This window comes from Callorhinus ursinus, unplaced genomic scaffold (assembly GCF_003265705.2).
Source record: "Callorhinus ursinus isolate GAN/ISIS: 27379988/994484 unplaced genomic scaffold, GSC_fseal_2.0 scaffold16, whole genome shotgun sequence".
NCBI lineage: Eukaryota > Metazoa > Chordata > Mammalia > Carnivora > Otariidae > Callorhinus > Callorhinus ursinus.
In genome coordinates this window covers 37198755-37214281 of record NW_027397078.1, presented here as the reverse complement: position 1 = coordinate 37214281, position 15527 = coordinate 37198755, and the positions used below count along the sequence as shown (strand labels likewise).

The 15527-nt window shown below is 47.0% G+C and overlaps 1 protein-coding gene across 1 annotated transcript in view; it reads left to right on the top strand.

The window, feature by feature from the left end:
* The first annotated feature begins 6 nt into the window (after positions 1-6).
* Positions 7-15527, top strand: part of WWC3 (WWC family member 3) — a 115982-nt gene continuing 100461 nt past the window's right edge. Inside the window, exon 1 of the mRNA XM_025857721.2 lies at positions 7-85. The gene's annotated coding sequence lies outside the window, so the exon portion shown is untranslated. The remainder of the gene's footprint in view (positions 86-15527) is intronic.

Genomic DNA, 15527 nt, shown 5'->3' with positions numbered 1-15527 from the left:
GGGAGGAGGCGCGCGACTACGACGGCCGCGTCTTCTACATCGACCACAACACGCGCCAGACGTCGTGGATCGACCCCCGCGACCGGTAAGGGCGGGGGTGCGGACCGGGGCCGGGATCCGGGCGCTCCATCCCTTGGGCTCTGGGAGGGGATCGAGGACGCCGGGAGGCCTCCGGGTCTGGGCGAAGATCGCGTGTCTTCGGGGCGCCGGCCACGATCCGGGCGCCCCACGCCTCTACCCTGGGGCCTTGGACGAGGATCGAGGCGCCCCTTCTCCGGCCTCGAGCCCCCGGAGTGCGGAGCCCCGGCCGCCTCCCGGCCCCCGCTGCGGGGCCGAGACAGTGACTTGGTTCCCTCCCGTCACCCGCCGACCGGCGCCTGGAAGCTGGGCGCCTGGAATTTCCTCTCCCAGGGCTGACGGATGGCCCTCTTTTCCTTTTTCCGCCGCGGCCTCGCCCATCCCTCCCGGGCCCCAGCGGCCCACCGCCCTCGGCCCCGCGGTGGCCAGATGAGCTGTCATCTTGGAGCGTGAACGTGCGCTCCGGCTTCGTGGTGTGCGTTCCTTGTCTGGCGGGCTGAGCCTAGTTTCCATCCAAAGACTGGTGCCAGATGGGCCACTTTCAGGGATTTCCAGTTCTTTTGGAGTTGGGAGAGCCTGCTCCCAGACTATGATGGTTGCGCTTTAGCACCTTTTAAAAAAATACTGAGTTAAAATTCTAATTGAAATAGCCTAGTGTACTGCAGCCAGAATGGAATATGGTTAGACCCATAGGCTTTTGGAGTAAACGAAAAACAAAAGTTGAATTTCAGGTTTCCTTTTCGTGCAAGATGTGAATAGGGCGCTAAGTTGTCTTATTATTCATGTGACTATATCCCATGGAGTAAAAAATGGAATCTTTTAGCACTACCAGATTGCATTTAATTAAGTTCGTGTAATGATGCTTTTCCTTAACTTTCTGTGTGATGGCTGGTTTCAGTGGTTCCACTTTTTTGGGAGAGATGCTTGTGTGTGTGTGTGTGTGTGTGTGTGTGTGTGTGTGTGTGTGTGTGTGTAATTGGGAATTCTGTTGAAACCAAGTGTTTCTAGTGGTTAGCTGGTATCTTGTCCTCTTGGGAGCAACTTCTCCCTGAGCTGGGCCTGGGTTCCAGAAATGAAATGCTGCAGGCTTCCCAGTGATTTTAAAGACTTGAAAAGGCTCAGTGTGATGACATTTCTCCTGCCTCCTCCTTACCTGCACAGGAAAGGCCGCGCTGCATGGCCCTGGCGTTTGAAAATAAACTTTGGAGGAGGGAAGCTGTTGAATTATTGTTTGAAGGATCTCTCTGGGTTCAGATAGGGAAAAACAAAACAAAGCAAAACGATTGTGTTTCCCTGACAGTCTCCCTGAACACAGCTAACTTCGGGGCTCAGAAACTTAGATAAATCCTAGCAGTTTTATGGGTTAAAAAGATGCTTAGTTATTTTGAAAATCAGGTGAGATCATATAATTTTAACCAAAGGCTAGAGTTACAGCTGTTTGATCAAGCCTTGGATGGTTCTGGAATTGGTAGAACTGCTTGGAACGTAGTGCCCTTTTATGCTGTATGTCTGTTAAAAACCCAAACAACTGGAAAATGAACCAATTAAAAATCCTGTTTGGCTTAGAAAAGACTAAGGCTCATTTTATGAGAGTAATATAAAACAGTTGTGGTTACATTGCAGTGGGGATTCAAGATGAAAAATATAAATGTGCAACTTTCCATTTTAATGGTATGACCCAGGACATAGGTGAGCAGACCCCACAGAAGCCAGCTTGTAGAATCTTCCTTTCTGTGTGTTTCATACACATTTCCTATGTTCTTTTTTCCAGAAATCCGTTTGTGTTACTGAATGACATTTTCACCCTTTTCAGATATCACTTACGTTATAGATTTTTTGAAAGTCCCGTTTCTAATGCTAAAAGTGTTGATGGAGTGAACAAAAGTGCATATTTTACATTTTTTATAAAGTAAAAACATGTGTATACTTTTATGAGACATTGTTTTTATAGTGAGTGAAAATTCAGCAGGGGACAGCTTGCACTTCAGCTCCCATAATACCTTGCCCGAAATATGTATGGAATGCTCAGCAAGCCACAAACATTTAAGTGGAGTCTACGGAAGGGTGTAAATGGCGAATGGTATAATAGCCATTCTTCTTCCTCTTTCAAAACAGAATCTTGCCGATTTTTATGGGTGACTGATTATCCTTTAAAGTTGCAATTGATTTTTATTATATGGAAAAAACTGTCGGAGCACATTTTCTCCATGTGCATCTGACAGTTAAAACCCTTTTTGAGTTGTGTTTAATTCATACAACTGGAAGACGGTGTTCAGGGACTTTCTCCAGCTTCCAGAGAAATGATAGGAGAGTGGCAAATAAATAAATAAATAAATAGGTTTTTTAAAGAAAATGAAATTAGGAAGGAATAAATGAATGTAGTAGGTGAGGCGAAAATTGTTGCTGACTTAAAACATTATTTCATATACAGTTTAGTAAAATCTATAATAGCATAAGATATGCTCCTATAAGGAAAGTAACTGAGGGCCAAGGGTTGTAAATAATCTCTTATAGAGTTTTATAGCGATTCCATTCAATGTTGTGTTTAACAGCATTTGATATTGGCAGCTCAGGGTGTATTGGTGAATTACTGGAGTTGTAATTTCTTTCTCAGGTCAAAACCAAAAGGTTGCAAGCCTAAGGAAATAATCTTTACAGATGTGGCTACAGATGTATAAAAAAACTCAGTATTTTCAAAACAAAGTTTTTTTGGTTTGATTTTGAACCCACCTTAGGCTTCAATTCACTATCTCCACAGATCAGTACTGTCTGTATAATTTTCATAGTTTCCTGCGAATCGTACCCAAAGACCTTGTTAAGAAAATATAAAGTTGATTGTTCCTATGGCTGGTAGTTTCTTCGGGTGAGTCTTGTGTGGTTTCCATTAGTTGCATGTATGTATTCTACGTATATTAATTCGTAGTTCAATGACCACTCTATACAAAGATATTTGCTAGTTAGGCAGAAAACGTGGGAAGAACATTTTTACCTCCTTTGGAAGAATTTAGTGCCCTTGACAGTTGGGCATATGTGTGCTTCTTGTGCGATTGTGTTGATGTTACCCTATAGATGGACTGAATGATTGAAACTTCATGTTCTGCTTCTTGGAGCTCCGTTGAGATTACAATACTGGAAAGCCAACCTCGAGCAGCTTAAGGACCATATCACATTTGAGATCAAAGCAGAATATAAATAATCCTGATGATGGTGGACGGCCCAGATTATATCATGACATAAACTTTTAGGGACCCATTTGTTCTCGAGATGGGATTTGACCTCCAATTGGAGAAATTCTGTGGTACATTACTATTCCTTTGAACAGGCTGTTTTATGGAGAAAACAATCCATGGTTTGGGAATTTGCCAGGCTGGAGCCCCATATGACAGAGCCGGATGACATCATTGCCACCTTCTTGCGACCTTTATTTAGTATTAATTAATAGGAGGTTTACTATATTTACTCCACAGACTCTATTTCTGGATTATACAAACTTTCTGATAAACAGACAATGATTTCTCCGTTTTTCGTATTTTAAGATTATTGGTACTGTTTGTAAGAACATGGGGGAGTGTCTTGCTTTTAAGGCCATAAGGGGTGGGCTCCTGGAAGAATCTTTGTCCATTTAGATGATAAACAATCATTTCTTGGTCTGTTCTTGGCCTAGTATCTTTTTTTTTTTTTTTTTTTAAGAAAAGTGAATGGAAAAGTCATTTCTGAAAATAGATCCCGGATGTTTAGAAATCTCTAAGTTTCCTTTCCTCCCTTTTCACTCTGATTTTGGAAGTGGAAATAACGTGTTCCACCTCCTCTGGTAGGTTCTGCCTCAGGAACCCGCAGGTCAAGCGTTAAACGTTAAAAGCCACCCGGTGAGCCTGGTGAGCTTCTTCTGGTCTAGGCCCTTTGGTAGTGTTGGTTGCCTTTCCAATACATTCAGTAAAATTACTCTGATGGAATAAAGCACGGTTAAGTTCTCCTGAATTCAGTTGTTCCCATTTAAATCCAGTAAAATGAAGAAATATTTACAGAGATCGTTGGCCTCCTGTGCTCTGGGAAGGCGGATGGAAACCCAGGTTTTCTGGGAGTTGGAAGACAGACATACAAAATGAAGACAGTGGTCATGAGGTGGTGATGGCTTCTGAGAAAAGGAGGGAGGGCTCATTTGAGTGGGGGGGGCGTGTCTTTATTTTCTTCCATCGATTTCCTCCGTTGAGGGTTTCTCCTGGGCTTTCTGGGAGCTGGGGAGGAGAAGGAGGAATGTGAAGAAAGTGCTGGAGGCAGGAAGTGCCCGCGGGCTGTTCGGAATCACTGAGGTCAATTGCGCTGAGCCAGCATCTTTGTGTGAGGGAGGTGAGACTTGGGCAAGACCACACAGAGCTTGGAACCCTCAGCTTGGGAGCTTGCACTGTCTTGTGCAAGCTCCTCATTTTGCAGTGCAGGCCACAGCTATGGGGACGTCCTGCAGGCAGTTGGAAGGACAGGGACTGGAGCGGAGTCTTCTGGCTGGGACCCGGTACTCTTTGTGGTATGCCACTCAGCTGCCCAAATCCCACCTGCTTTTAAGTATCCTACCTCTGTGTATTTGTTCATTCATTCATTCTTTCATTCTTTCCACAACTGTTGCACAGCCTCCGTCCCAGGTGCTCCTTCAGGGTTCGGCTCCAGCGGTGAGCGCCATCAGACAAGTCCCTGCCCCATGGGGCTTTCACACCTCGGCATCTTCAAAGGGTGCTTGTGCAGCTGTGGAATCTCCAGTGTCTTCTAAATGGCGGGTCCTCCTTTTTATTTCTTTAACGCCCAAGGGGCTAAGGAAATGAGAGGGAAGGAGAAAGGGAGCAGGTTAGGGCAGCCCCCAGACAGCAAGCCCTGCACTTGGGTGGGTGGGTGGGCCGGCCATTGCCCAAGCCTGGAGAGCTTCTGAGCGGCGCCACCGGGAAGACAGAGCCCTGCAAGGTGAGTACGGCCTCTGCAGGCCGTTTGGAGTTCCGTCAGGACACCGGAGAGCCACCGGGCTGGATGAGCTCTTACTGCCGCTAGGAGCCCTGTCCCACGGGAAGGCGGCCGTCTCCACTGTGGGGGAGGCCTCTGAGTGTATAGATCAACTGGATTCGCCCTGAAAATTATCCTCACTTAAAAAAAAATTGAGATAAGATTTCCATAGCATGAGATGTACCATTTTAAAGAGCACAGTGTAGTGGTTTTTAGTATATTCACAGGCTTGTGCCACCATCACCACTGTCTAATTCCGGAACTTTCCCGTCACCCCAGAAAGAAACCCTAGAGCCATTAGCAGTCACTCCCCACCCCCCTCAGCCCCTGGCAGCTGCTCTTGTGCTTTCTCTGTAGAGTTGCCTGTTCTAGACATTTCATCTAAGTGGCATCATATACTCTGTGGCCCTCTGTGTCTGGCTTATTTTGCTCAGCGTGATCTCTTCAAGGTCCATCCGTGTCGCAGTGTAGATTGGTGCTTCGTGCCTTTTCATTGCCAAGTGCCGCTCCGCTGTGTGGCTGGGGCACGGTTTGGAAGCCGCCCCGAAGTGCCCCCCTCGTCCAGGTGTTCCGCGCGGAGTAGAGGAAGCAGGCGTGGCTTGAATTGTACTGTGTCAACTCCAGCTGTTCTACTCACGGAAAAATGGCCGTTCCCGTGTTTACAATGACAGAATGTAAACACGGCCTCGTGTAGTCCGTGAGCGACACGAGCTCTTGGGCGGCTCGGATCAGCTGTTGTCTGTTCTCATTCGCTTGCTGCTTGTCCTGGCTCCCCGATAGCTAGAGCCGGGCGCCAGGGGTCCCCCAGAGTCCCAGGGCCCTCTGCACGTGGTGCCCAGGGAGCCCCGCATTTCAGGCTTCAGATTCTGTTCCCTAGCACGAGCCTCGAGTGGACTCCGGTTTCTAAAGATGGTGTCACGACTCAGTACAGGGTTCCGATGTTGATCTGAGGTGGACATTTGCAGTTCTGCCCCTGTGCTCGGCACTGCAGAATTGCAACAGATAGCTCTTGGTTGCAGACTGCTTGCGAACTGCTTATCCCGGCTCTAGTGAAAATGTTTCCTTGCCCTTTTTCCCCAGGTGTCCGTTCATGCAGGGCAGTATCCGTTAGCCTGGGACGGACGGGCGAGCTTAGGTGAAGCCCGTGAGGGTTTGGAATGGGGGGGAGCTCGGGGCTTCGTGGCCCGACGGGCCGTGCTGGGGCCTGGCCCTCCGAGACCAGTGCAGGGGTGGCCTAGCTGCCGCTACACACGTTTGCGCCCCGCCTCCGTTCTCTCTCGTCCAGAAATGCCCCTCACGCACACTGGCCCACTTCTCAGAGAAAACGGACGTTTTTAAGGACGGGGGGATGCCGTCCTTCCGAAGCCTGTGGGACTTGTTTGTGAAGTAATGCACTTCATATGACTGATCAACTGACAGATGCAGCCGAAGCAGTGGGAAACTCCGTGCAAATTACTGGTTTGGCATCATGGCAATTCTTAGTCCTCGCTTGGCGCTGGGCTCCCGTGCACAGCTGCCCTTTGAAATGTTCAGGTCCACGGGGACCTGGAGTGTTTTTTCTATGACACGGGAAACCCACTGAAGCATTGTTGCCACATGAGAAGGAAGCAGTGCATGAATATGCAGAACACATGGAAATCCCCATCTGCCCCTTCCCAGAGGGAAGCTCCCATAACAGCTTGCTGTGTGTCCTTCTCGTCCCTTCTCTACACTCTACCTAGATACGTGCGCATAAAGCTGGACCTCTGTCTTGGGATTTTACGTAAATGGGATCATACCGTCAACTTGTTTTCCCCCGTGACTTGACACTTCCATTTAATATGACTGGGTGTTCTTTCCACTATTGGAGTATACAGATCTACCACCATTCTTGAAAATTTTTTTTTGCTGAGGTCAATTTCACATAACAAGATTACTCATTTTGAAGTGAGCGACTCCGTGGCGTTTAGTGGTCACAGTGTTGTGCACCTGCCCCCTCTGTCCAGTTCCAGAACATTTCCTTCACCCCCGAAGGAAACCCCGTCCCCATGAAGCAGCCACTCCCCGTTTCCCCCTCCCCACAGCCCCTGCCCCCCCCACCTCCCCAGGCCACTTTCGCTCTCTCTGGCTTTGCCAGTTCTGGGCGCTCCATCTAAATGGGATTGTGGGATATGTGGCCTTTTGTGTGGGGCTTCTTTCATCTAGCCTAATGTTTTTGAGGTTCATCCCCATTGTAGGGGTCTGGTTTTATGCTTCTTTTGGTTTAGTACAGGGACATGCCCTCACGTGGTCCTAACTGAGGGCAGCTGTGTGAACTGTGCCCATGGGAGCAGCCAGCGCACTCTAAGAAAAATCAATTGACCATCCAAAAAAAGAGTCCAGCTTTTGTTTGTTCCTTAACTTAGCCTTTGTTTCGTTCCTTTGAGAAAGAGAGAAGTATAAAATCTTCCACATTTCTTTTTATCATTAGGGATGGGGAGTCAAAAAGCTAATATGTAGTAAGACTTTTTAATAATCTAGATGCTACGCCTGTGCCGGGTGCCATGGAGAATAACAAACGAACGTCACCTAGTCCTTTCCCTCAAGGAGCTGCAAACGCTGCCGGGGAAGCAGAGAGCGCGTCTGCGGAGTAAGAAGCCAGTGGCCCGAGTGGTTACCAGTGTGCCTCCCCGGAGGGCGGTGGGGGGCCAGAGGCCGACGCCCCAGCTGAGTTCCTGCCCCCCTGCGCCATGCTGCCGTGCGAGGCCCCGAATGTCCCTGTGCCTCGGTTTTCTCACACGGACAAGGAGGACGACGATACTTGTTCGTCGATGAACCAATGTTCCTGTGTAAATTGTTTCCTGAGCGTCATGGCTGGCCCTAGGAGATCCTAGGACAGGGCTGGCCATCAGTAGCCCACCGCCTGTTTTTATCCAGCCTGCAGGAGAAGAGTGGGCTTTCCATTTTTAAGTGGCTGAAGAAGAATAAAAAGAAGAGTAGTGTTTTGTGAAATTCACATTTCAGTGTCCGTGAATAAAGTGTTATTGGAGCTTAGGTCCACATGCTGTGGCTGCTTTCGAGCTGTAAGTGAACAAGGACAGACTTAAGTTGCTGGACCGAGACTGTGTGGTCCACCAAGCTGAAAATACTACCGTCTGGCTCTTTACGGAAAATGTTTGCTGACCCCAGATCTTAGAGTACAGGATTCATTTAAGGTAACCGTTGGTCAGTGGGTGTGCAGGGGGGTGGGGCACAGGGTAAGACCCGAAGACCCCAGTGGGAAGTCTAACCACCTAGAGGAAGGGGGCTTGGAATCATAAAAGCCAGTGGGGACGTTTTAGTCAAGGAACCCCTCCATAGAAACGTCTTCAAAAAGGATGTTGTATCTGTTGTAAGACAACCAGGGAAAGTTAGATGAGATCATTTAAATAATATGTAAATTAAGACTAAGGAGCCAGGAAAATAACCACATTTGGAAAGATTTTCATTAGGGGCACCTGGGTGGCTCAGTCAGCTAAGCATCTCTTTGTTTCGGCTCAGGTCATGATCTCGGGGCCGTGAGATTGAGCCCCGTGTTGGGGAGCCTGCTTAAGTTTCTCTCTCCCTCTCCCTCTGCCCCCACCCCCAGTGCTCTCTCTCTCTTTCTCTCTCCTTCTGAAAAAAAAAAAAAAGAAAGAAAGAAAAAAGATTTTCATTAAAAATACACATTTAATTCTGCGGATCTAGTGCACAGCATTGTGATTATAGTTAACAGTACCGTATTGTATCCTCACATTGCTAAGAGAGTAGATCTTAAATGTCGTCAAGAGAGTAGATCCTAAATGTCGTCAGCACAAAAAGAAAATGGTAAATATGTAATGTGATAGAGGTGTTAGCTAATGCTGTGGTGATAATCATATTGCAATATAAGTATCAAATTGTCATATTGTATACCTTAAACTTACGCAATGTCATATGTCAATTATATCTCAGTAAAGCTAGAAAGAATACACAGTTAAAAAACCTAAGGTTTAGGGGCACCTGGGTGGCTCAGTTGGTTAATCATCTGCCTTGGGCTCAAGTCGTGATCCCAGATCCTGGGATTGAGCCCCCATATTGGGCTCCCTGCTCAGCAGGGAGCCCGCTTCTCTGTCTCCCTCTGCCCCTTCCCCTGCTTGTGTTCCCTCTCTCTCTGTCAAATAAATAAATAAAATCTTAAAAAAAAAGCTAAGGCTTAAAGGTACAAAAAGCTTTATTTAGTTCCTGGGAGAATTTGAGTAAGGGACTTGTTCTTTTGTGCTCCTGGGTAAATGCTCCCCCCCCCCCCATGTACTTTATGAACTTCAGTGGGCTTTAAAGGAAGGCCCATTAAGGGTAATGTGTGTGTGTGCACATAAGTGCCTGCTTAGAACATGCAGATGGAAAGAAGAAATCCAGCTGTTCCCTACCCTTCCACGTCCCCCTTCGCAGACCTGGAGGTGCAGAAAAGACCCTCTGGGACCAGTATTACAGGGAGAGCCCTTTATTAGCCTGTTGCTTGTCAGAGCAAACTGAGAGGCGGTCAAACCCCAAACCACCATATGATTCCAGGCAACACAACACACAGAAGGAAATTGGTATGATTCTGTTTATATAGCATTCTTAAAATAATGTTAGAGTGATGGAGAACAGATCAGTAGTTGCCAAGGGTTAGGGATGGGGGGCAGGGGTAGATGTGGCTCTAAAAGTCGCTCGAGGGAGGCTTGTGGGATATTTCTAGATCTTGATTGTCGTTATGGAAGCTACAAATGTGATCAAACGGCATGGAACTAGTACGTAATATGTACAGCCGCTCACGCACACACGTGAACTCCGAGGAAGCTGCGTGGAGTGTACCAATGTCAGTTACCTGGTCGGGCTTTGTGCCGTGGTTATTATGCCAGATGTGACCCTGGGGGGAAACTGGGTGAAGGACACTCCCCATACATTTCTTGGCAACTTTCTGTGAATCTATGATTGTTTCAAAATAAAAAGTTAAAAAAGGAAAAAAAAAAAAAAGCGAATCAGAGAGTGAAGGGACCAAGCAGTTATAGTTTTGTTTTTTGTTTTTGTTAATTTAAACCATTTCCTTTCCTTTAATTTACTTAGATTTTACTCTGCTTTTTCTACACGGTACCGAGCACATTGTGGGTCCTCAATAAATGTTGAATGCAATTATGCATGTCGAAACAGGTTTTACGTATCTGTGTATTTCTGTATTTCACTTAGTTTTTCTCATATATTCTAGAGTTCTCAAGAGCGGTCCTCTTGGTCAGCGCTCAGAGCCCACATTTTGTTGGCGTGGCCACCCTTGTCTTGACTCAGGGGATGTGACCTTCTCTGCAGCGCCTGGCGAAGTCCTGCTTGCTCAAAGCCAGTGGGTCTCACCTAGGAGTGATTCCGTCCCCCTCTCCCCTCCCCCCGCCCCAGGGCCATTTGGCAGTGTCTGGAGACATTTTTGATTGTCGTAACTGGGGGTGGGGATGGGGTGCAACTGGCATTTAGGAGATAGAGGCCAGGAATGCTGTTAAATGTCCTACCATGCATAGGACAGCCCCCACCACAATGAGCGGTGCTTTGGCCCCAGATACCGGTGGTATCTAAGGCCGCTCTGATCCTGTCCGAGAGCAGCTAGGCCTGCGGTTGGCTGGGGCAGGAGCACACAGCCCAGAGCTGTGCAGTGAGCACAGGGGGAGGTGTGAGACAGGCGCAGTTGAGGACAAGGCCCTTTGTTCCCATGGACCTACATGGAAGGAACTCCTCTCCCTGCTGATTGATGTCCTATCTCCGCCAAAATTCGGAGCTGCCACAAAACCCGGGAGGGAGCTGGCTGAGAAGCTGAGGGTGGCAGAGGGGAGAGGCTGCATCCTTGGTAAGGTGGGTGGTGGCTGACTGAAGGTTCTAGAGCTACTTGCCTGCAGCACCTTTTCTTAATATGAAATGTGAAATGGCAACGTCTACTTATCCTTCAAAGCTGGTTGAACTGGGGTTTCTGTTATTTGCAACCAGCAGAGGTGTCATCACTCATGTGTGTCTGTAGCTTCCATCGTTCACGTTCTTATTGTTGGGGCTGTAGGTCGCCCCCGGGCAGCTGTACCATCGTTCAGTAAATAGTCCTCTGTTTCTGACCATTTAGATTGCCTCTTGATATTTACGATTATATGAATACTATAATTATAGTGCTGCTTATGTGTGCATTTGTTTCCTCTGTAGTGCTGTTTTTTTTCCACGTTTGCTTCAGGAGATCGTCATAGGCATGGGATGAATGCAAACCAGTGGTTGGTTGGTTGGTTTTAATACACATCTATTTTGGAATGTTTTAGAATTACAGAAAAGTTGTGAAGATAAGACAGTTTCCCCCATTGTTAACATCTTATATCACCATATATATTTGTCAACGCTAAGTAGCCAGTTTTGTTCTGTTACTAGAACTCCAGACATTATTTGGATTACACCAGTTTTTTCCAGTAATGTGTCTTTTTTCTGTTCCAGGAGTTTTTAGAACTGTTGAGTTGTTGGTATTTGTGTAGCTCAAACCTAATATTTCTAAGTTTCTCCTGTATCTCTCTTTTGTGGGTGTTCATATTTCTTTTGTGCATTTGACAGACTTGTTAGAAGTGCTCTGAGGCTTCGTTTCATTTACGCTAGTCACGTCATATGGCATTCCTTGAACAGTGATTTGTGGAGAACCTTCTATGCTCTCTCCAGCTCTTCCCCAGCCTCACACCCATCCCAGCATTAAACTGTGGTGTGCAGGCACTACAGTCCCCAAGTGCTGGCTAGATTTCACATGAAAAGGGAAGGGGTAGATGAACCACAAAGACACAGGACAGCATAATGTCCCCCAAAGGCAAATCCGTAGAGCTAGAAAGTGCACTCGTGGTCGCCTGGGGCCAGAGGTAGGAAAAGGGAGTGACTGCCAGTGGGCACCAGGGATGTTACCGTGATGATGAGAATGTTCTAAAACTGGATTATGTTTTGTACAACTTGGTAAATTTACTAAAAATTATTGAATTGTACACATAGAAAAGGGGAGGATTTTATGGTATGCAGATTATACCGCAATAAGATTGTCTTATTTATTTACTTTAAAGATTTGTGCATTTATTTTAGAGAGAGAGTGAGTGCGTGAGCAGGGTGGCGGGGAGAGGGAGAGAAAGAATCCTCAAGTAGAGTCCCCGCTGGGTGCGGAGCCCGATGTGAGCTCGATCCCAGGACCCGGAGATCATGACCTGAGCCCAGATCAAGAGCCAGACGTTCAACTGACTGAGCCACCCAGGTGCCCCCTCAGTAGAATTGTTTAAAAAAAAATCTTTTAAAGTGAATCTGTTTTTACATTCAAGTGGTTACTTTGCTTTGGTGGTTGGACAGACCAGGCTATGTAGATTGGACTTGGCAGCCTCTAACTGTGCAAAAGGCTTCTGGGCTCCTCAGAATGTCCATGCGATATAATATTGTATGTCAACTATACTTCCATTAAAAATAAAAAAAAGCTTGGGGCACCTGGGTGGCTCAGTCAGTTAAGCATCTGCCTTTGGCTCAAGTCATGATCCCGGGGTCCTGGGGTCGAGCCCTGTGTCGGGCTCCCTGCTCAGCGGGGAGCCTGCATCTCCCTCTCCCTCTGCATCTCCCTCTCCCTCTGCCTGCTGCTCCCTCTGCTTGTGCTCTCTCTCTCTCTGTCAAATAAATAAATCAAATCTTAAAATAAAATAAAATTTAAAAAGCTTGGAGGGCCTGGGTGGCTCAGTTGGTTAAGGGAATTTATCTTCTGGGATAACTCACTAGCACTGCTATTTGTTTTAGAATAGTTGATGTGATAGCTGATGACGTGGCAGTGTTTGGAGTAAAATGAAGTTTGTGGCTAAAGGACCAATTGATACTTGGGCCTTTAAATATCAGCATTCTTATCTTTCACACATTTTTGGAAGAGCCTCTTAAAATTATAGTGCATGCTTTTTGTTTCATATATATATATATATATTTAATTTATTTGACAGAGAGAGAGACAGAGAGAGAGCACAAGCAGGGGTAGTGGCGGGCAGAGGGAGAAGGAGACTCCCTGCTGAGCAAGGAGCCCGATGTGGGACTCGATCCCAGGACCCTGGGATCATGACCTGAGCCGAAGGCAGACGCTTAACCGACTGAGCCACCCAGGCGCCCCTCGTTTCTTAGATATTTTAAAATGTGACATTTTCTTGATAGGGTTTGGATGGGTGAACAGGGGCATTGGTATGCCCCGGAATGTACCACTAACCATAGGGACCGCCCAAGTGTGGTGAGCCCCAACTTCAGCCATAGACGGTCTTGAGTCTGACTCCTGGCTCTGCCATTGGATCTGTGCCCTAAGGCAGTATTTGGGCTCTCTGAGCCTCAGTTTCCTCTTCCATAAAATGGGGGCACTTGGATCAATGTCTAGTGCATAATAGACACATTTTAATTGGTTTTTGTGATCATGTTGGTCATTCCGCATTGTGAGTCTTTGGTATCTTTTTTCTTTCGCCTATCAAACTTTCCTCCCTCCGTCATACCACTTCTGCTTCTGAGTTGCTTCGTTATTTTCCCCGCAGCTCTGTGGCCCTGCAGGCCCACCAGTGTACAGACAGGTGCTCAGAGGTCATCATAGCTATTTTTCCTCTCTGCTTGCAGCTGTTCTTTGCCTTCTCTTGGTTTTGTGGCTGGGTAAGTGAAGTTGCTGGAAATGAAATGTTACTGAAGAGAATTAACAGATTAGAGCAGAGCCATCAAACTTTTTTGGCAAAGGGCTAGAGAAAAGGTTGTTTAGGCTTTCCAGGCCACGGGGTGTCTGTTGCAACCACTCAGCTCTGCTGTTGTAGCTCAGGAGCAGCCAGAGACAATCCCGAAATGTGGATGGGCCTGGCTGTGCTTCAGTAAAGCTTTATTGATAAAGATGGGAAGCAGGCCGGGTTGGGACCACGGGCCCCACTTGGCCAATCCGAGAGTGACGTCATGCTTGTTTGTGTACTGTGTTAACACACCCAAAGCTTTCTCATGTTTAACTTTCGTTATTGTCACGTTAGCTTAGATACAAATCTGAAAATACCCCAAATATGTACGGAATTATTCATTTCCAGGTTTTGGTATCATCTGGTTCTGGAACTTGGTATTCGTAGCACTGAGGGATGTCGGAGACCCTGAAAGAATTCACATGATATGATTAGACCTCGTTCCGTAGTTAATGTTGGATACTTAATATTGAACAGGTATTAAGAATAGGTGAAGTTGATTCAAGGTCAAGATGTTCAGCTACACCTTCCCAGCAACCTTGCGTAATATCTATAAGATAGTTTTTGTATGCGTATTAATAGCTTTTGGCTGTACATTGAACGGATGAACTTACTTTTGGGATAAAATTAAGTTTACCCAAATCACTGTGCTGTTTGGGCCTTGGGAGGGCCTCTCAGAGCACGGGTCCACGTCCATCCCAGCGCCTCGGGAAAGTTCTCACTCTTGCGGGGCTCACATGTCAGTGGGGGGAGACGGGGTTAGAGGAAGGCAGTGAAAAACAATTCACAGTCACTTCAACAGTTAACGTATTTTCCTAGCAGCATGTGGCCAAAGCTGTAAAAGATATTTCCACCCTCACTTAGATTCACCAACTCCACTAAAACAAGGGATGTCAGCGAGGGGCGGTTTTGCCCTCCACGGGACATGTGACAATGTCCGGAGACAGGTGCGGTCGTGCCCGCTGGCCTCCGCTCAGCATCCCACAGTGCACAGGGCAGCGGCACCACAAAGAATGATCTGGCCCGTGTGTCAGCCGCGCCAAGGCTGGGAACCTGCCCCAGGGGCACACTGATAAAGCATCCCCCCTGCTCTTGAGGCCCTCCTTCAGAGCCCTTGCAGGCTTGGAGGAGCAGGGTTCGGCCAGGATGGAGAGTGTGGCTGTCATGTTTGGATCGGCACAAAGGAGCTGGGCCTTTGGCCTGTGCTGTTGCTTAGCTTTGCTCCTGGTGGCCACGAGGAATTCTGTGGAACAGGAAATGTTGTGCAGCAGATGTATTTTGTTCTTGTTATTTTAACAGTTGAGCTGTGTGTGGACTTAAAGAGTATGTCTTTAGAGAAGATTTATATATGCTTTTGGGATGCCCATTTCATGTCACAAATTCTTGTGTTGAGGACCTGATGTTTTATTATTACTTTAAAAAAAGTGGCGGGTAGTTGCTTTCTAATGGTTGGATGGTTTGGGATCTAAAATGATAAGGTACGAGCCCGTGGTGGCCAGCTCTGCAGAGTTTTTTCCTGTTGTGACTTTTCTTTAGAAGCACTGTGGTGCCATTTTGTTTGCCATATGTAGGCTGCTTCAGAAGGCATCTCACGTAGATTATTCTGTGATTGATCTGGCCCAGGTTAACCCAAGATTGTCATCTCGTTAATCTCAGTATTAAAAGCCGAGACATCAGAAACCAAACCCTCCCTCCTCCAGTATCATAAACCTCCCAAATGTCACCATGCAGATGGCATATTGACAAAAATGTCGAGGATTACCA